At 33.1% G+C, this 21,792-nt stretch overlaps 1 protein-coding gene across 2 annotated transcripts in view; it reads right to left on the bottom strand.

Annotated features, from left to right (window-relative positions):
* LOC116250472 (oligopeptide transporter 5-like) overlaps window positions 1-21,792 on the bottom strand; it is a 38,622-nt gene that overhangs the window by 15,729 nt on the left and 1,101 nt on the right. The window lies entirely within an intron of this gene.

The raw sequence follows: 21,792 nt of genomic DNA, 5'->3' as shown, positions 1-21,792 counted from the left end.
AAATTATTTGGATATCTCTCAAGAAATGGAGAAAAAATCAAAAGAATTTGTCAATTTGAAGTCAAATAACACAATTTTGGAAAACTGGGACAATGATTTCAAAGATTTACATAGACAAAGTATTCCACAAGTGATGTCAAAAATACCAATGAGATTTGAAAAGAGCGCACAAGAAATCAGAAAACCACTTTTTTTTTTTATGTGATCAAGTATGTGATGTTCGATTTGGAGCCTTGACCAAAGAAATAGATCAGAGGTCTCATCAAGCCCGATAAACAAAATTGAATTTGGAATTCCATCCATAGAATGGAATTAAAAGTCTGATCATATTTGCTCTACAATGTTGGATTTCAAACTTGTATCTACAATATGGATCAGAGGTCTCATCTAATCCGGTCCACGGTGTTGAATTTGAGATTTCGACCTAAGGTCAGGATCAGAGGTCTCATCTAATCCGATACATGATGTTGAATTTGGGATTTCGACCTAAGGTCAGGATCAGAGGTCTCATCTAATCCGGTCCATGATGTTGAATTTGGGATTTCGACCTAAGATCAGGAACAAAGGTCTCACCTAATCCAGTCTAGGATGTTGGATTCATGATTTTAAAACAAGCAGCTAGAAAGGAGGTCTCATCTTATCCGGTTTAGAATGTCGAATGCATATTTTGAATGTTGATATGAATTTTAAAATTAACCCCCAGTCTTAAGATCATTATGAAAATTCATTCAAACCAATGGAATTTAGAAACTCAAAAGTTGAAAGGTGCGTTTAGAAACTTGAGAATTTAACAATAATTCAATAAAAGCACGAAATCACATCCAAAATATTTGGATATCTCACAAGAAATTGAGAAAATTCAAAGAAAATCAACCATGACAATTTGAAGTCAATTTACAAAATTTTGAAAAGATTAGAGAGTGGTGTCAAATATTTATATAGACAAAGTAAACAGATCAGAGGTCTGATCTGATATGGTGTAGGGAGTTGAGTTTGGGATTTGGACCAAAGCTTTCGATGAGAGGTCTCATCTAATCTGTTCTATTATGTTGAATTTGGGATTTCGACCTCAGGTCAGGATCAGAGGTCTCATCCAATCCGGTCCAGGATGTTGGATTCAAGATATTAAAACAAGCAGCTAGAAAGGAGGTCTCATGTTGTGGAATGCATATTTTGAATGTGGAGGTGAATTTTAAAATATTAACCCCAAGCCTACACCAAGTTTAAAATCATTGGGAAATTTCTTTCAAACCAATGGACTTTAGAAACTCAAAAGTTGAAAGGTGCATTTAGAGAGTGGTGTCGAAGATTAAGAGAATTCAAGGAAAACCAACGATAAGAATTTGAAGTCAATTTACATAATTTTCAAAAGCTTAGAGAGTGGTGTCGAATATTGATATAGACAAGGTAAAATAATGGCAGGAAATGATTTCAAATATTCATAAGGAATTTGAATATGTTCTATAATGTTTGATTTAGGATTTGGATGTAGGAAATAGATCAAAGGTCTCATATCAACCGGTATATGGGGTGTTGAGTTTGGGATTTGGACCTAGGCTTTGGATCAGAGGTCAGCTATGATCTGGTCTTGGATGTTGGAGGTCCAACCTTACACGGTCTTTAATCGTTTTGAAAGTTCACACAATCCAGTGTAATTTATAGAAATTTGAAACTCGAAAAGGGTATTTAAATTCTAGAGAATTTAACGACCATTTGGAGAATGCAGCAAATCAAAAAACAGAAATTTGATGATGCTACAAGAAATTCACAAGATTGAAAGAATTGGGTCTTAGGCTTTGGATCATAGGTCTCATTTAATCCGTTCTATGACGTTGAATTGGGGATTTCGACGTACGGAAAAGATCAGAGGTCTGAACCAATTAGGTCTAGGATGTTGGATTCAAGATGTTAAAACATGCAACTAGAAAGGAGATCTCATCTTGAAGAATGCATATTTTGAATGTGAACGTGAATTTCAAAATCTTAACCCCAAGTCTACACCAAGTTTAAAATCATTGCGAAAATTAATTCAAACCAAAGGACTTTAGAAACTCTAAAGTTGAAAGGTGCATTTAGAAACTTGAAAATTTAACAACGATTTAAGAAAAGCACGAAATCGCATCCAAAATAATTGAATATCTCACAAGAAATTGAGAAAATTCAAACAAAACCAACGATAAGAATTTGAAATCAATTTAGATAATTTTTAAAAGCTTAGAGAGTGGTGTCGAAGATTTATGTAGACAAAGTAAAATACAGGAAATGATTTCAAATATTCATAAAGAATTTGAATATGTTCTATACTTCTATTATGCTAGATTTAGAATTTGGAAATAAGAAATAGATCACAGGTCTCACCCGGTCGGGTACGGGGTGTTGAGTTTGGGATTTGGACACACGCTTTGGATCAGAGGTCCCATCTAATCCGATCATTGATGTTGAATTTGGGATTTCGACCTACAAAGGTCTCATCCAATCTGGTCTAGGATGTTGGCTTCAGGATTTTACAACAAGTATCTAGGAAGGAGGTCTTATCTTGTCGAATGCATATTTTGAATGTCGACGTGAATTTTAAAATATTATCCCCTAGTCTATACCAAGTTTAAAATCGTTGTGAAAATTCTTTGCAACCAATGGAATTAGAAACTCGAAAGTTGAAAGGTGCTTTTAGAAACTTGAGAATTTAACAATGATTTAAGAAAAGGACGAAATCACATCCAAAATATTTAAATATCTCACAAAAAATTGAGAAAATTCAAAGAAAACAAACCATAAGATTTGAAGTCAATTTACAAAATTTTTAAAAGCTTAGAGAGTGGTGTCAATGATTTATGTAGACAAAGTAAAAAAACTCGCTGGAAATGATTTCAAATATTCAAAAGGAATTTGAACATTTTCTATTACGTTTGATTTAGGATTTGGATAAAAGAAATAGATCAGAGATCTCATCTGATCCAGTAAGGGGTGTTGAGTTTGGGATTTGGACCTAAGGCTTTGGATCAGAGGTCTCATCCAATCCGTTCTATGATGTTGAATTTGGCATTTCGAAATAAGATCAGGATAAGAGGTCCCATCCAATCCGGTCTAGGATGTTGGATTCAAGATGTTAAAACATGCAGCCAGAAAGGAGGTCACATCTTGTCGAATGCATATTTTGAATGTGGACGTGAATTTTAAAATCTTAACCCCAAGTGTATACCAAGTTTAAAGTCATTGCGAAAATTCATTCAAACCAAAGGACTTTAGAAGCTCGAAAGTTGAAAGGTGCATTTAGAAACTTGAAAATTTAACAACGATTTAAGAAAAGCATGAAATCACATCCAAAATATTTGAATATCTCACAAGAAATTGAAAAAATTCAAAGAAAACCAACGATAAGCATTTGAAGTCAATTTACAAAATTTTTAAAAGCTTAGAGAGTGGTGTCGAAGATTATGTAGACAAAGTAAAATACTGGTTGGAAATGATTTCAAATATTAATAAGCAATTTGAATATGTTTTATATTTCTATTATGTTTGATTTAGGATTTGGATATAAGAAGTAGATAAGAGGTCTCATCTGATCCAGTAAGGGGTGTTGAGTTTGGGATTTGGACCTAAGGCCTTGGAACAGAGGTCTCATCCAATCCATTCTATGACGTTGAATTTGAGATTTCGACCTAAGATCAGGATCAAAGGTCTCATCCAATCCGATCTAGGATGTTGGATTCAAAATTTTAAAACAAGCAGTTAGAAAGGAGGTCTCATCTTCTCGAACGCATATTTTATATCTGGATGTGAACTGTAAAATATTAACCCCAAGTTTAAAATCATTGTGAAAATTATTTCAAACCAATCGACTTTAGAAACCCGAAAGCTGAAAGGTGCATTTAGAAACTAGACAATTTAACAATTATTTAAGAAAAACACGAAAACACATCCAAAATATTTGAATATCTCACAAGAAATTGAGAAAATTCAAAGAAAACCAACCATAAGAATTTGACGTCAATTTACAAAATTTTTCAAAGCTTAGAGAGTCGTGTCAATGATTTATATGTAGACAAAGTAAAAAAACTAGCTGGAATTCATTTCAAATATTCACAAGGAATTTGAACATTTTCTATTATGTTTGATTTAGGATTTGGATAAAAGAAATAGATCAGAGGTCTCATCTGATCCAGTAAGGGGTGTTGAGTTTGGGATTTGGACCTAAGGCTTTGGATCAGAGGTCTCATCCAATCCGTTCTATGATGTTGAATTTGGAATTTCGACCTAAGATCAGGATCAGAGGTCTCATCCAATCTACGATGTCGGATTCAAGATTTTAAAACAAGCAGTTAGAAAGGAGATCTCATCTTGTCGAATGCAAATTTTCAACGTGGATGCGAAATTTAAAATATTAACCCCAAGTCTATACCAAGATTAAAATCATTGTCAAAATTCTTTCAAACCAATGGACTTTAGAAACTAGAATGTTGAAAGGTGGTGCATTTAGAAACTTGAAAAATTAACAATTACTTAAGAAAAACACGAAATCACATCCAAAATATTTGAATATTTCACAAGAAATTGAGAAATTTCAAAGAAACCCAGCCATAAGAATTTGAAGTCAATATCCAAAAATTTTTAGAAACTTAGAGAGTGGCGTCGAAGATTGATGTAGAGAAAGCAAAAAACTGGCTGGAAATGATTTCAAATATTCATAAGGAATTCGAATATATTCTATTATGTTTGATTTAGGATTTGGATATAAGAAATAGATCAGAGGTCTCATCCGATCCAATATGGGGTGTTGAGTTTGGGATTTGGACCTAGGCTTTGGATCAGAGGTCTCATCTAATCCGTTCTATGAAGTTGAATTTGGGATTTCGACGTCAGGTCAGGATCAGAGGTCTCATCCAATCCGGTCTAGGATGTTGGATTCAAGATGTTAAAACATGCAACTAGAAAGGAGGTCTCATCTTGTCGAATGCATATTTTTAATGTGGACGTGAATTTCAAAATCTTAACCCCAAGTCCATACCAAGTTTAAAGTCATTGCAAAAATTCATTCAAACCAAAAGGACTTTAGAAACTTGATAGTTGAAAGGTGCAGTTAGAAACTTGAAAATTTAACAACGATTTAAGAAAAGCATGAAATCACATCCACAATATTTGAATATCTCCCAAGAAATTGAGAAAATTCAAAGAAAACCAACGATAAGCAGTTGAAGTCAATTTACAAAATTGTTAAAAGCTTAGAGAGTGGTGTCGAAGATTATGTAGACAAAGTAAAATACTGGTTGGAAATGATTTCAAATATTAATAAGCAATTTGAATATGTTTTATATTTCTATTATGTTTGATTTAGGATTTGGATATAAGAAGTAGATAAGAGGTCTCATCTGATCCAGTAAGGGGTGTTGAGTTTGGGATTTGGACCTAAGGCCTTGGAACAGAGGTCTCATCCAATCCGTTCTATGACGTTGAATTTGGGATTTCGACCTAAGATCAGGATCAGAGGTCTCATCCAATCCGATTTAGGATGTTGGATTCAAAATTTTAAAACAAGCAGTTAGAAAGGAGGTCTCATCTTGTCGAACGCATATTTTATATCTGGATGTGAACTGTAAAATATTAACCCCAAGTTTAAAATCATTTTGAAAATTCTTTCAACCCAATCGACTTTAGAAACCTGAAAGTTGAAAGGTGCATTTAGAAACTAGAGAATTTAACAATTATTTAGGAAAAACACCAAAACACATCCAAAATATTTGAATATCTCACAAGAAATTGAGAAAATTCAAAGAAAACCAACCATAAGATTTGAAGTCAATTTACAAAATTTTTAAAAGCTTAGAGAGTGGTGTCAATGATTTATGTAGACAAAGTAAAAAAACTAGCTGGAAATGATTTCAAATATTCACAAGGAATTTGAACATTTTCTATTATGTTTGATTCAGGATTTGGATAAAAGAAATAGATCAGAGGTCTCATCTGATCCAGTAAGGGGTGTTGAGTTTGGGATTTGGACCTAAGGCTTTGGATCAGAGGTCTCATCCAATCCGTTCTATGATGTTGAATTTGGAATTTCGACCTAAGATCAGGATCAGAGGTCTCATCCAATCTATGATGTTGGATTCAAGATTTTAAAACAAGCAGTTAGAAAGGAGATCTCATCTTGTCGAATGCATATTTTCAACGTGGATGTGAAATTTAAAATATTAACCCTAATCTATACCAAGATTAAAATCATTGTCAAAATTCTTTCAAACCAATGGACTTTAGAAACTAGAATGTTGAAAGGTAGTGCATTTAGAAACTTGAAAAATTAACAATTACTTAAGAAAAACACGAAATCACATCCAAAATATTTGAATATTTCACAAGAAATTGAGAAATTTCAAAGAAACCCAGCCATAAGAATTTGAAACTTAGAGAGTGGCGTCGAAGATTGATGTAGAGAAAGCAAAAAACTGGCTGGAAATGATTTCAAATATTCATAAGGAATTCGAACATATTCTATTATGTTTGATTTAGGATTTGGATATAAGAAATGGATCAGAGGTCTCATCCTATCCAATATGGGGTGTTGAGTTTGGGATTTGGACCTAGGCTTTGGATCAGAGGTCTCATCTAATCCGTTCTATGATGTTGAATTTGGGATTTCGACGTCAGGTCAGGATCAGAGGTCTCATCCAATCCGGTCTAGGATGTTGGATTCAAGATGTTAAAACATGCAACTAGAAAGGAGGTCTCATCTTGTCGAATGCATATTTTGAATGTGGACGTGAATTTCAAAATCTGAACCCCAAGTCCATACCAAGTTTAAAGTCATTGCGAAAATTCATTCAAACCAAAAGGACTTTAGAAACTCGATAGTTGAAAGGTGCATTCAGAAACTTGAAAATTTAACAACGATTTAAGAAAAGCATGAAATCACATCCACAATATTTGAATATCTCCCAAGAAATTGAGAAAATTCAAAGAAAACCAACGATAAGCAGTTGAAGTCAATTTACAAAATTGTTAAAAGCTTAGAGAGTGGTGTCGAAGATTATGTAGACAAAGTAAAATACTGGTTGGAAATGATTTCAAATATTAATAAGCAATTTGAATATGTTCTATATTTCTATTATGTTTGATTTAGGATTTGGATATAAGAAATAGATCAGAGGTCTCATCTGATCCAGTAAGGGGTGTTGAGTTTGGGATTTGGACCTAAGGCCTTGGAACATAGGTCTCATCCAATCCGTTCTATGACGTTGAATTTGGGATTTCGACCTAAGATCAGGATCAGAGGACTCATCCAATCCGGTTTAGGATGTTGGATTCAAGATTTTAAAACAAGCAGTTAGAAAGGAGGTGTCATCTTGTCGAACGCATATTTTATATCTGGATGTGAACTGTAAAATATTAACCCCAAGTTTAAAATCATTGTGAAAATTCTTTCAAACCAATCGAGTTTAGAAACCCGAAAGTTGAAAGGTGCATTTAAAAACTAGAGAATTTAACAATTATTTAGGAAAAACACGAAAACACATCCAAAATATTTGAATATCTCACAAGAAATTGAGAAAATTCAAAGAAAACAAACCATTAGATTTGAAGTCAATTTACAAAATTTTTAAAAGCTTAGAGAGTGGTGTGAATGATTTATGTAGACAAAGTAAACAAACTAGCTGGAATTCATTTCAAATATTCACAAGGAATTTGAACATTTTCTATTATGTTTGATTTAGGATTTGGACAAAAGAAATAGATCAGAGGTCTCATCTGATCCAGTAAGGGGTGTTGAGTTTGGGATTTGGACCTAAGGCTTTGGATCAGAGGTCTCATCCAATCCGTTCTATGATGTTGAATTTGGGATTTCGAAATAAGATCAGGATCAAAGGTCTCATCCAATCCGGTCTAGGATGTTGGATTCAAGATTTTAAAACAAGCAGTTAGAAAGGAGGTCTCATCTTCTCGAACGCATATTTTACATCTGGATGTAAACTGTAAAATATTAAACCCAAGTTTAAAATCATTGTGAAAATTATTTCAAACAAAACGACTTTAGAAACCCGAAAGCTGAAAGGTGCATTTAGAAACTAGACAATTTAACAATTTTTTAAGAAAAAGACGAAATGACATCCAAAATATTTGAATATCTCACAAGAAATTGAGAAAATTCAAAGAAAACCAACCATAAGAATTTGACGTCAATTTACAAAATTTTTAAAAGCTTAGAGAGTCGTGTCAATGATTTATGTAGACAAAGTAAAAAAACTAGCTGGAATTCATTTCAAATATTCACAAGGAATTTGAACATTTTCTATTATGTTTGATTTAGGATTTGGATAAAAGAAATAGATCAGAGGTCTCATCTGATCCAGTAAGGGGTGTTGAGTTTGGGATTTGGACCTAAGGCTTTGGATCAGAGGTCTCATCCAATCCGTTCTATGATGTTGAATTTGGAATTTCGACCTAAGATCAGGATCAGAGGTCTCATCCAATCTACGATGTCGGATTCAAGATTTTAAAACAAGCAGTTAGAAAGGAGATCTCATCTTGTCGAATGCAAATTTTCAACGTGGATGCGAAATTTAAAATATTAACCCCAAGTCTATACCAAGATTAAAATCATTGTCAAAATTCTTTCAAACCAATGGACTTTAGAAACTAGAATGTTGAAAGGTGGTGCATTTAGAAACTTGAAAAATTAACAATTACTTAAGAAAAACACGAAATCACATCCAAAATATTTGAATATTTCACAAGAAATTGAGAAATTTCAAAGAAACCCAGCCATAAGAATTTGAAGTCAATTTCCAAAAATGTTTAGAAACTTAGAGAGTGGCGTCGAAGATTGATGTAGAGAAAGCAAAAAACTGGCTGGAAATGATTTCAAATATTCATAAGGAATTCGAACATATTCTATTATGTTTGATTTAGGATTTGGATATAAGAAATGGATCAGAGGTCTCATCCGATCCAATATGGGGTGTTGAGTTTGGGATTTGGACCTAGGCTTTGGATCAGAGGTCTCATCTAATCCGTTCTATGATGTTGAATTTGGGATTTCGACGTCAGGTCAGGATCAGAGGTCTCATCCAATCCGGTCTAGGATGTTGGATTCAAGATGTTAAGACATGCAACTAGAAAGGAGGTCTCATCTTGTCGAATGCATATTTTGAATGTGGACGTGAATTTTAAAATCTTAACCCCAAGTCCATACCAAGTTTAAAGTCATTGCGAAAATTCATTCAAACCAAAAGGACTTTAGAAACTCGATAGTTGAAAGGTGTAGTTAGAAACTTGAAAATTTAACAACCATTTAAGAAAAGCATGAAATCACATCCACAATATTTGAATATCTCACAAGAAATTGAGAAAATTCAAAGAAAACCAACGATAAGCATTTGAAGTCAATTTACAAAATTGTTAAAAGCTTAGAGAGTGGTGTCGAAGATTATGTAGACAAAGTAAAATACTGGTTGGAAATGATTTCAAATATTAATAAGCAATTTGAATATGTTCTATATTTCTATTATGTTTGATTTAGGATTTGGATATAAGAAATAGATCAGAGGTCTCATCTGATCCAGTAAGGGGTGTTGAGTTTGGGATTTGGACCTAAGGCCTTGGAACAGAGGTCTCATCCAATCCGTTCTATGACGTTGAATTTGGGATTTCGACCTAAGATCAGGATCAGAGGTCTCATCCAATCCGATCTAGGATGTTGGATTCAAAATTTTAAAACAAGCAGTTAGAAAGGAGGTCTCATCTTGTCGAACGCATATTGTATATCTGGATGTGAACTGTAAAATATTAACCCCAAGTTTAAAATCATTGTGAAAATTATTTCAAACAAAACGACTTTAGAAACCCGAAAGCTGAAAGGTGCATTTAGAAACTAGACAATTTAACAATTTTTTAAGAAAAACACGAAAACACATCCAAAATATTTGAATATCTCACAAGAAATTGAGAAAATTCAAAGAAAACCAACCATAAGAATTTGAAGTCAATTTACAAAATTTTTAAAAGCCTAGAGAGTCGTGTCAATGATTTATCTAGACAAAGTAAAAAAACTAGCTGGAATTCATTTCAAATATTCACAAGGAATTTGAACATTTTCTATGATGTTTGATTTAGGATTTGGATAAAAGAAATAGATCAGAGGTCTCATCTGATCCAGTATGGGGTGTTGAGTTTGGGATTTGGACCTAAGGCTTTGGATCAGAGGTCTCATCCAATCCGTTCAATGATGTTGAATTTGGAATTTCGACCTAAGATCAGGATCAGAGGTCTCATCCAATCTAGGATGTTGGATTCAAGATTTTAAAACAAGCAGTTAGAAAGGAGATCTCATCTTGTCGAATGCATATTTTCAACGTGGATGTGAAATTTAAAATATTAACCCCAATCTATACCAAGATTAAAATCATTGTCAAAATTCTTTCAAACCAATGGACTTTAGAAACTAGAATGTTGAAAGGTGGTGCATTTAGAAACTTGAAAAATTAACAATTACTTAAGAAAAACACGAAATCACATCCAAAATATTTGAATATTTCACAAGAAATTGAGAAATTTCAAAGAAACCCAGCCATAAGAATTTGAAGTCAATTTCCAAAAATGTTTAGAAACTTAGAGAGTGGCGTCGAAGATTGATGTAGAGAAAGCAAAAAACTGGCTGGAAATGATTTCAAATATTCATAAGGAATTCGAACATATTCTATTATGTTTGATTTAGGATTTGGATATAAGAAATGGATCAGTGGTCTCATCCGATCCAATATGGGGTGTTGAGTTTGGGATTTGGACCTAGGCTTTGGATCAGAGGTCTCATCTAATCCATTCTATGATGTTGAATTTGGGATTTCGACGTCAGGTCTCCAATCCGGTCTAGGATGTTGGATTCAAGATGTTAAAACATGCAGCCAGAAAGGAGGTCACATCTTGTCGAATGCATATTTTGAATGTGGACGTGAATTTTAAAATCTTAACCCCAAGTCTATACCAAGTTTAAAGTCATTGCGAAAATTCATTCAAACCAAAGGACTTTAGAAGCTCGAAAGTTGAAAGGTGCATTTAGAAACTTGAAAATTTAACAACGATTTAAGAAAAGCATGAAATCACATCCAAAATATTTGAATATCTCACAAGAAATTGAAAAAATTCAAAGAAAACCAACGATAAGCATTTGAAGTCAATTTACAAAATTTTTAAAAGCTTAGAGAGTGGTGTCGAAGACTATGTAGACAAAGTAAAATACTGGTTGGAAATGATTTCAAATATTAATAAGCAATTTGAATTTGTTCTATATGTCTATTATGTTTGATTTAGGATTTGGATATAAGAAATAGATCAGAGGTCTCATCTGACCAGTAAGGGGTGTTGAGTTTGGGATTTGGACCTAAGGCCTTGGATGAGAGGTCTCATCCAATCCGTTCTATGATGTTGAATTTGGGATTTCGACCTAAGATCAGGATCAGAGGTCTCATTCAATCCGGTCTAAAATGTTGGATTCAAGATTTTAAAACAAGCAGTTAGAAAGGAGGTCTCATCTTCTCGAACGCATATTTTATATCTGGATGTGAACTGTAAAATATTAACCCCAAGTTTAAAATCATTGTGAAAATTCTTTCAAACCAATCGACTTTAGAAACCCGAAAGCTGAAAGGTGCATTTAGAAACTAGACAATTTAACAATTATTTAAGAAAAACACGAAAACACATCCAAAATATTTGAATATCTCACAAGAAATTGAGAAAATTCAAAGAAAACCAACCATAAGAATTTGACGTCAATTTACAAAATTTTTAAAAGCTTAGAGAGTCGTGTCAATGATTTATATGTAGACAAAGTAAAAAAACTAGCTGGAAATGATTTCAAATATTCACAAGGAATTTGAACATTTTCTATTATGTTTGATTTAGTATTTGGATAAAAGAAATAGATCAGAGGTCTCATCTGATCCAGTAAGGGGTGTTGAGTTTGGGATTTGGACCTAAGGCTTTGGATCAGAAGTCTCATCCAATCCGTTCTATGATGTTGAATTTGGAATTTCGACCTAAGATCAGGATCAGAAGTCTAATCCAATCCGGTCTAGGATGTTGGATTCAAGATTTTAAAACAAGCAGTTAGAAAGGAGATCTCATCTTGTCGAATGCATATTTTCAACGTGGATGTGAAATTTAAAATATTAACCCCAATCTATACCAAGATTAAAATCATTGTCAAAATTCTTTCAAACCAATGGACTTTAGAAACTAGAATGTTGAAAGGTGGTGCATTTAGAAACTTGAAAAATTAACAATTACTTAAGAAAAACACGAAATCACATCCAAAATATTTGAATATTTCACAAGAAATTGAGAAATTTCAAAGAAACCCAGCCATAAGAATTTGAAGTCAATTTCCAAAAATGTTTAGAAACTTAGAGAGTGGCGTCGAAGATTGATGTAGAGAAAGCAAAAAACTGGCTGGAAATGATTTCAAATATTCATAAGGAATTCGAACATATTCTATTATGTTTGATTTAGGATTTGGATATAAGAAATGGATCAGAGGTCTCATCCGATCCAATATGGGGTGTCGAGTTTGGGATTTGGACCTAGGCTTTGGATGAGAGGTCTCATCTAATCCGTTGTATGATGTTGAATTTGGGATTTCGGCGTCAGGTCAGGATCAGAGGTCTCATCCAATCCGGTCTAGGATGTTGGATTCAAGATGTTAAGACATGCAACTACAAAGGAGGTCTCATCTTGTCGAATGCATATTTTGAATGTGGACGTGAATACTGGATATAAGAAATAGATCAGAGGTCTCATCTGACCAGTAAGGGGTGTTGAGTTTGGGATTTGGACCTAAGGCTTTGGATCAAAGGTCTCATCCAATCCGTTCTATGATGTTGAATTTGGGATTTCGACCTAAGATCAGGATCAGAGGTCTCATCCAATCCGGTCTAGGATGTTGTATTCAAGATTTTAAAACAAGCAGTTAGAAAGGAGGTCTCATCTTCTCGAACGCATATTTTATATCTGGATGTGAACTGTAAAATATTAACCCCAAGTTTAAAATCATTGTGAAAATTATTTCAAACCAATCGACTTTAGAAACCCGAAAGCTGAAAGGTGCATTTAGAAACTAGACAATTTAACAATTATTTAAGAAAAACACGAAAACACATCCAAAATATTTGAATATCTCACAAGAAATTGAGAAAATTCAAAGAAAACCAACCATAAGAATTTGACGTCAATTTACAAAATTTTTCAAAGCTTAGAGAGTCGTGTCAATGATTTATATGTAGACAAAGTAAAAAAACTAGCTGGAATTCATTTCAAATATTCACAAGGAATTTGAACATTTTCTATTATGTTTGTTTTAGGATTTGGATAAAAGAAATAGATCAGAGGTCTCATCTGATCCAGTAAGGGGTGTTGAGTTTGGGATTTGGACCTAAGGCTTTGGATCAGAGGTCTCATCCAATCCGTTCTATGATGTTGAATTTGGAATTTCAACCTAAGATCAGGATCAAAGGTCTCATCCAATCTACGATGTTGGATTCAAGATTTTAAAACAAGCAGTTAAAAAGGAGATCTCATCTTGTCGAATGCAAATTTTCAACGTGGATGCGAAATTTAAAATATTAACCCCAAGTCTATACCAAGATTAAAATCATTGTCAAAATTCTTTCAAACCAATGGACTTTAGAAACTAGAATGTTGAAAGGTGGTGCATTTAGAAACTTGAAAAATTAACAATTACTTAAGAAAAACACGAAATCACATCCAAAATATTTGAATATTTCACAAGAAATTGAGAAATTTCAAAGAAACCCAGCCATAAGAATTTGACGTCAATTTCCAAAAATTTTTAGAAACTTACAGAGTGGCGTCGAAGATTGATGTAGAGAAAGCAAAAAACTGGCTGGAAATGATTTCAAATATTCATAAGGAATTCGAATGCATATTTTGAATGTGGACGTGAATTTTAAAATCTTAACCCCAAGTCCATACCAAGTTTAAAGTCATTGCGAAAATTCATTCAAACCAAAAGGACATTAGAAACTCGATAGTTGAAAGGTGCAGTTAGAAACTTGAAAATTTAACAACGATTTAAGAAAAGCATGAAATCACATCCACAATATTTGAATATCTCCCAAGAAATTGAGAAAATTCAAAGAAAACCAACGATAAGCATTTGAAGTCAATTTACAAAATTTTTAAAAGCTTAGAGAGTGGTGTCGAAGACTATGTAGACAAAGTAAAATACTGGTTGGAAATGATTTCAAATATTAATAAGCAATTTGAATTTGTTCTATATGTCTATTATGTTTGATTTAGGATTTGGATATAAGAAATAGATCAGAGGTCTCATCTGACTAGTAAGGGGTGTTGAGTTTGGGATTTGGACCTAAGGCCTTGGATCAGAGGTCTCATCCAATCCGTTCTATGATGTTGAATTTGGGATTTCGACCTAAGATCAGGATCAGAGGTCTCATTCAATCCGGTCTAAAATGTTGGATTCAAGATTTTAAAACAAGCAGTTAGAAAGGAGGTCTCATCTTCTCGAACGCATATTTTATATCTGGATGTGAACTGTAAAATATTAACCCCAAGTTTAAAATCATTGTGAAAATTATTTCAAACCAATCGACTTTAGAAACCCGAAAGCTGAAAGGTGCATTTAGAAACTAGACAATTTAACAATTATTTAAGAAAAACACGAAAACACATCCAAAATATTTGAATATCTCACAAGAAATTGAGAAAATTCAAAGAAAACCAACCATAAGAATTTGACGTCAATTTACAAAATTTTTCAAAGCTTAGAGAGTCGTGTCAATGATTTATATGTAGACAAAGTAAAAAAACTAGCTGGAATTCATTTCAAATATTCACAAGGAATTTGAACATTTTCTATTATGTTTGTTTTAGGATTTGGATAAAAGAAATAGATCAGAGGTCTCATCTGATCCAGTAAGGGGTGTTGAGTTTGGGATTTGGACCTAAGGCTTTGGATCAGAGGTCTCATCCAATCCGTTCTATGATGTTGAATTTGGAATTTCAACCTAAGATCAGGATCAGAGGTCTCATCCAATCTACGATGTTGGATTCAAGATTTTAAAACAAGCAGTTAAAAAGGAGATCTCATCTTGTCGAATGCAAATTTTCAACGTGGATGCGAAATTTAAAATATTAACCCCAAGTCTATACCAAGATTAAAATCATTGTCAAAATTCTTTCAAACCAATGGACTTTAGAAACTAGAATGTTGAAAGGTGGTGCATTTAGAAACTTGAAAAATTAACAATTACTTAAGAAAAACACGAAATCACATCCAAAATATTTGAATATTTCACAAGAAATTGAGAAATTTCAAAGAAACCCAGCCATAAGAATTTGACGTCAATTTCCAAAAATTTTTAGAAACTTACAGAGTGGCGTCGAAGATTGATGTAGAGAAAGCAAAAAACTGGCTGGAAATGATTTCAAATATTCATAAGGAATTCGAATGCATATTTTGAATGTGGACGTGAATTTTAAAATCTTAACCCCAAGTCCATACCAAGTTTAAAGTCATTGCGAAAATTCATTCAAACCAAAAGGACATTAGAAACTCGATAGTTGAAAGGTGCAGTTAGAAACTTGAAAATTTAACAACGATTTAAGAAAAGCATGAAATCACATCCACAATATTTGAATATCTCCCAAGAAATTGAGAAAATTCAAAGAAAACCAACGATAAGCATTTGAAGTCAATTTACAAAATTTTTAAAAGCTTAGAGAGTGGTGTGAATGATTTATGTAGACAAAGTAAACAAACTAGCTGGAATTCATTTCAAATATTCACAAGGAATTTGAACATTTTCTATTATGTTTGATTTAGGATTTGGATAAAAGAAATAGATCAGAGGTCTCATCTGATCCAGTAAGGGGTGTTGAGTTTGGGATTTGGACCTAAGGCCTTGGATCAGAGGTCTCATCCAATCCGTTCTATGATGTTGAATTTGGGATTTCGACCTAAGATCAGGATCAGAGGTCTCATTCAATCCGGTCTAAAATGTTGGATTCAAGATTTTAAAACAAGCAGTTAGAAAGGAGGTCTCATCTTCTCGAACGCATATTTTATATCTGGATGTGAACTGTAAAATATTAACCCCAAGTTTAAAATCATTGTGAAAATTCTTTCAAACCAATCGACTTTAGAAACCCGAAAGCTGAAAGGTGCATTTAGAAACTAGACAATTTAACAATTATTTAAGAAAAACACGATAACACATCCAAAATATTTGAATATCTCACAAGAAATTGAGAAAATTCAAAGAAAGCCAACCATAAGAATTTGACGTCAATTTACAAAATTTTTAAAAGCTTAGAGAGTCGTGTCAATGATTTATATGTAGACAAAGTAAAAAAACTAGCTGGAATTCATTTCAAATATTCACAAGGAATTTGAACATTTTCTATTATGTTTGATTCAGGATTTGGATAAAAGAAATAGATCAGAGGTCTCATCTGATCCAGTAAGGGGTGTTGAGTTTGGGATTTGGACCTAAGGCTTTGGATCAGAGGTCTCATCCAATCCGTTCTATGATGTTGAATTTGGAATTTCGACCTAAGATCAGGATAAGAGGTCTCATCCAATCTAGGATGTTGGATTCAAGATTTTAAAACAAGCAGTTAGAAAGGAGATCTCATCTTGTCGAATGCATATTTTCAACGTGGATGTGAAATTTAAAATATTAACCCCAAGTCTATACCAAGATTAAAATCATTGTCAAAATTCTTTCAAACCAATGGACTTTAGAAACTAGAATGTTGAAAGGTGGTGCATTTAGAAACTTGAAAAATTAACAATTACTTAAGAAAAACACGAAATCACATCCAAAATATTTGAATATTTCACAAGAAATTGAGAAATTTCAAAGAAACCCAGCCATAAGAATTTGACGTCAATTTCCAAAAATTTTTAGAAACTTACAGAGTGGCGTCGAAGATTGATGTAGAGAAAGCAAAAAACTGGCTGGAAATGATTTCAAATATTCATAAGGAATTCGAACATATTCTATTATGTTTGATTTAGGATTTGGATATAAGAAATGGATCAGAGGTCTCATCCGATCCAATATGGGGAGTTGAGTTTCGGATTTGGACCTAGGCTTTGGATCAGAGGTCTCATCTAATCCGTTCTATGATGTTGAATTTGGGATTTCGACGTCAGGTCAGGATCAGAGGTCTCATCCAATCCGGTCTAGGATGTTGGATTCAAGATGTCAAAACATGCAACTAGAAAGGAGGTCTCATCTTGTCGAATGCATATTTTGAATGTGGACGTGAATTTCAAAATCTTAACCCCAAGTCCATACCAAGTTTAAAGTCATTGCGAAAATTCATTCAAACCAAAAGGACTTTAGAAACACGATAGTTGAAAGGTGCAGTTAGAAACTTCAAAATTTAACAACGATTTAAGAAAAGCATGAAATCACATCCACAATATTTGAATATCTCCCAAGAAATTGAGAAAATTCAAAGAAAACCAACGATAAGCATTTGAAGTCAATTTACAAAATTTTTCAAAGCTTAGAGAGTGGTGTCGAAGATTATGTAGACAAAGTAAAATACTGGTTGGAAATGACTTCACAAGAAATTGAGAAATTTCAACGAAACCCAGCCATAAAAATTTGAAGTCAATTTCCAAAAATTTTTAGAAACTTAGAGAGTGGCGTCGAAGTTTGATGTAGAGAAAGTAAAAAACTGGCTGGAAATGATTTCAAATATTCATAAGGAATTCGAATATATTCTATTATGTTTGATTTAGGATTTGGATATAAGAAATAGATCAGAGGTCTCATCCGATCCAATATGGGGTGTCGAGTTTGGGATTTGGACCTAGGCTTTGGATGAGAGGTCTCATCTAATCCGTTCTATGATGTTGAATTTGGGATTTCGGCGTCAGGTCAGGATCAGAGGTCTCATCCAATCCGGTCTAGGATGTTGGATTCAAGATGTTAAGACATGCAACAAAAAAGGAGGTCTCATCTTGTCGAATGCATATTTTGAATGTGGACGTGAATTTTAAAATCTTAACCCCAAGTCCATACCAAGTTTAAAGTCATTGCGAAAATTTGAATATTTCACAAGAAATTGAGAAATTTCAAAGAAACCCAGCCATAAGAATTTGAAGTCAATTTCCAAAAATGTTTAGAAACTTAGAGAGTGGCGTCGAAGATTGATGTAGAGAAAGCAAAAAACTGGCTGGAAATGATTTCAAATATTCATAAGGAATTCGAACATATTCTATTATGTTTGATTTAGGATTTGGATATAAGAAATGGATCAGAGGTCTCATCCGATTCAATATGGGGTGTTGAGTTTCGGATTTGGACCTAGGCTTTGGATCAGAGGTCTCATCTAATCCGTTCTATGATGTTGAATTTGGGATTTCGACGTCAGGTCAGGATCATAGGTCTCATCCAATCCGGTCTAGGATGTTGGATTCAAGATGTTAAAACATGCAACTAGAAAGGAGGTCTCATCTTGTCGAATGCATATTTTGAATGTGGACGTGAATTTCAAAATCTTAACCCCAAGTCCATACCAAGTTTAAAGTCATTGCGAAAATTCATTCAAACCAAAAGGACTTTAGAAACTCGATAGTTGAAAGGTGCAGTTAGAAACTTGAAAATTTAACAACCATTTAAGAAAAGCATGAAATCACATCCACAATATTTGAATATCTCACAAGAAATTGAGAAAATTCAAAGAAAACCAACGATAAGCATTTGAAGTCAATTTACAAAATTTTTCAAAGCTTAGAGAGTGGTGTCGAAGATTATGTAGACAAAGTAAAATACTGGTTGGAAATGATTTCAAATATTAATAAGCAATTTGAATATGTTCTATATTTCTATTATGTTTGATTTAGGATTTGGATATAAGAAATAGATCAGAGGTCTCATCTGATCCAGTAAGGGGTGTTGAGTTTGGGATTTGGACCTAAGGCTTTGGATCAGAGGTCTTATCCAATCCGTTTTATGATGTTGAGTTTGGGATTTCGACCTAAGATCAGGATCAGAGGTCTTATCCAATCCGGTCTAGGATGTTGGATTCAAGATTTTAAAACAAGCAGTTAGAAAGGAGGTCTCATCATCTCGAACGCATATTTTATATTTGGATGTGAACTGTAAAATATTAACCCCAAGTTTAAAATCATTGTGAAAATTCTTTCAAACCAATCGACTTTAGAAACCCGAAAGTTGAAAGGTGCATTTAGAAACTAGAGAATTTAACAATTATTTAAGAAAAACACGAAAACACATCCAAAATAGTTGAATATCTCACAAGAAATTGAGAAAATTCAAAAAAAAATAACCATAAGAATTTGAAGTCAATTTACAAAATTTTTAAAAGCTTAGAGAGTGGTGTCAATGATTTATGTAGACAAAGTAAAAAACTAGCTGGAAATGATTTCAAATATTCAAAAGGAATTTGAACATTTTCTATTATGTTTGATTTAGGATTTGGATATAAGAAATAGATCAAAGGTCTCAACCGATCCGATATGGGGTGTTGAGTTTGGGATTTGGACCTAGGCTTTGGATCAGAGGTCTCATCTAATCCAGTCTATGATGTTGAATTTGGGATTTCGACCTAAGGTCAAGATCAAAGGTCTGATCCAATCCAGTCTAGGATGTTGGATTCAATATTTTAAAACAAGCAAACTAGAAAGGAGGTCTCATCTTATCTAGTCTAGGATGTCGAATGCATTTTCTGGATGTGGATGTGAATTTTAGAATATTAACCTCCAGTCTACACCATGTTTAAAATCATTATGAAAATTCATACAAACCAAAGGAATTTAGAAACTTAAAAGTTGAAAGGTGCATTTAAAATTTTGAGAATTTAACAACAATTTAAGGAAAGCACGAAATCACATCCAAAATATTAGAATATTTCACAGGAAATTGAGAAGATTCAAAGAAAACCAACCATAAGAATTTTAAGCCAATTTATAAAATTTTGGAAAGCATAGAGATTGGTGTCAACGATTTATATGGACAAAGTACAATACTGGAAATGATTTCAAATATTCATAAGGGATTTAAATATGTATTATGATGTTTTATTTAGGATTTGGATATAAGAAATAGATCATAGGTCTGATCTGATCCGGTATGGGGTGTTGAGTTTGGGGTTTAGACCTAGGCTTTGGATCAGAGGTCAGCTCTGATCTGGTCTTGGATGTTATACGCGGGATTCAGTCCAAAGGTCTAGAATAGATGTCTAACCTTACACGGTCCTAGAAGTTGGATTGGCATTTTGAATTTTAAAATTTGAACAAAACTACTTTAGACCATGTTTAAAATCGTTTTAAAAATTCGTGTAATTTATAGAAACTTGAGAAGTGCATTTAAAAACTTGAGAATTTAACAAGCATTTGGGAAATTGTAACCAATCAAATACAAGAAATTTAAAGATCAGAGGTTAGGATCAAAGGCTTCATCTAATCTGGTCTAACTTCTAAGATGTTGGGTTCGGGATTTTGAACAAACAACGAGAACATAGATCTCATCTTATCCGGTCTAGGATGTGGAATGTATATTTTGAATGTGGATGTGAACTTTAAAATATTAACCCCAGTCTAGACCATGTTTCAAGTCGCTTTGAATATACATACAATCCAACGGAATTTAGAAACCTGGAAGTTGAAAAGTGCATTTAGAAACTTGAGAATTTAACAATGATTTAAGGAAAGTACCAAATCAAATCCAAAAAATTTAACGATCTCACAAGAAATTGAGAAAATTCAAACAAAATCGATCATAAAAATTTGAAGTCAATTTACAAAATTTTGGAAAACTTAGAGTAGTTTAAAAGATTTATATAGACAAAGTAAAATACTAGAAATGATTTCAAAGGTTCATATGGGATTTGAATTTGTTCGATGATGTTTGATTTAGAATGCACTTAAAAACTTGAGAATTTGACATGCATTAGAAAATATAGCAAATCAAATACAAGAAATTTAAGGATCTACAAGAAATTGACAAGATCCAAAGAATTGGAAATCAAATTTCATAATTTTGGAAATTTAAACAATGATTTCAAATATTTATATAGACGAAGTAATATTCTTCAAGTGATTTCAAAATTCTAGCGGGGTTTAAAAAGAATTTACAAGAAATAAAAAAAAACACTCTTTTTTTTTTATGTGATCAAGTATATGAGGTTGGACTTGGGATTCTGATCTAAGAAATAGATCATAGGTCAGATCTAGTCTGGTCTGCCAAATCAAATTTAGGACTCTATCCCAATATTTAAATTAGAAGTCTGCTCTTATCTGGTCTAGGATGTTGGATTTCAAACTTATATCTATGATGTGGATCATAGGTCTAATATGATCCAATTTGGGATGTTGGATTTGGGATTTCGACCTAAGGTCTCATCTAATCCGGCTTAGGATGTTGGATTCAAGATTTTGAACAACATCTAAAACATAGATCTCATCTTATCCGGTCTAGGATGCCAATGTATATTTTGAATGTGGATGTGAATTTTAATTACATTTTTCAGCTGAATGAAAAACAAAAAACCATAAAAGAGGCCATGCTTCACATAGTCATCCTCATGCAACCACAAATTAAATTCTATAACCAAATATCAAAAATCAAGCTCTAAGATTAGAGATACCAAGTAGCTACAGAGAGAGCATGCATATAATGAACAAGGAAACTGGGAACACAAGTCTTGAAAACCTTAGGTCAGGAGTGATTATGAAAAAAAATTGACAATATAAAAAATGAATATATGATTATTTCTTTTACCAAGGAA

Source organism: Nymphaea colorata, chromosome 3 (assembly GCF_008831285.2).
Source record: "Nymphaea colorata isolate Beijing-Zhang1983 chromosome 3, ASM883128v2, whole genome shotgun sequence".
Classification (NCBI taxonomy): Eukaryota; Viridiplantae; Streptophyta; class Magnoliopsida; order Nymphaeales; family Nymphaeaceae; genus Nymphaea; species Nymphaea colorata.
This window is presented reverse-complemented; position numbering and strand designations above follow the sequence as displayed.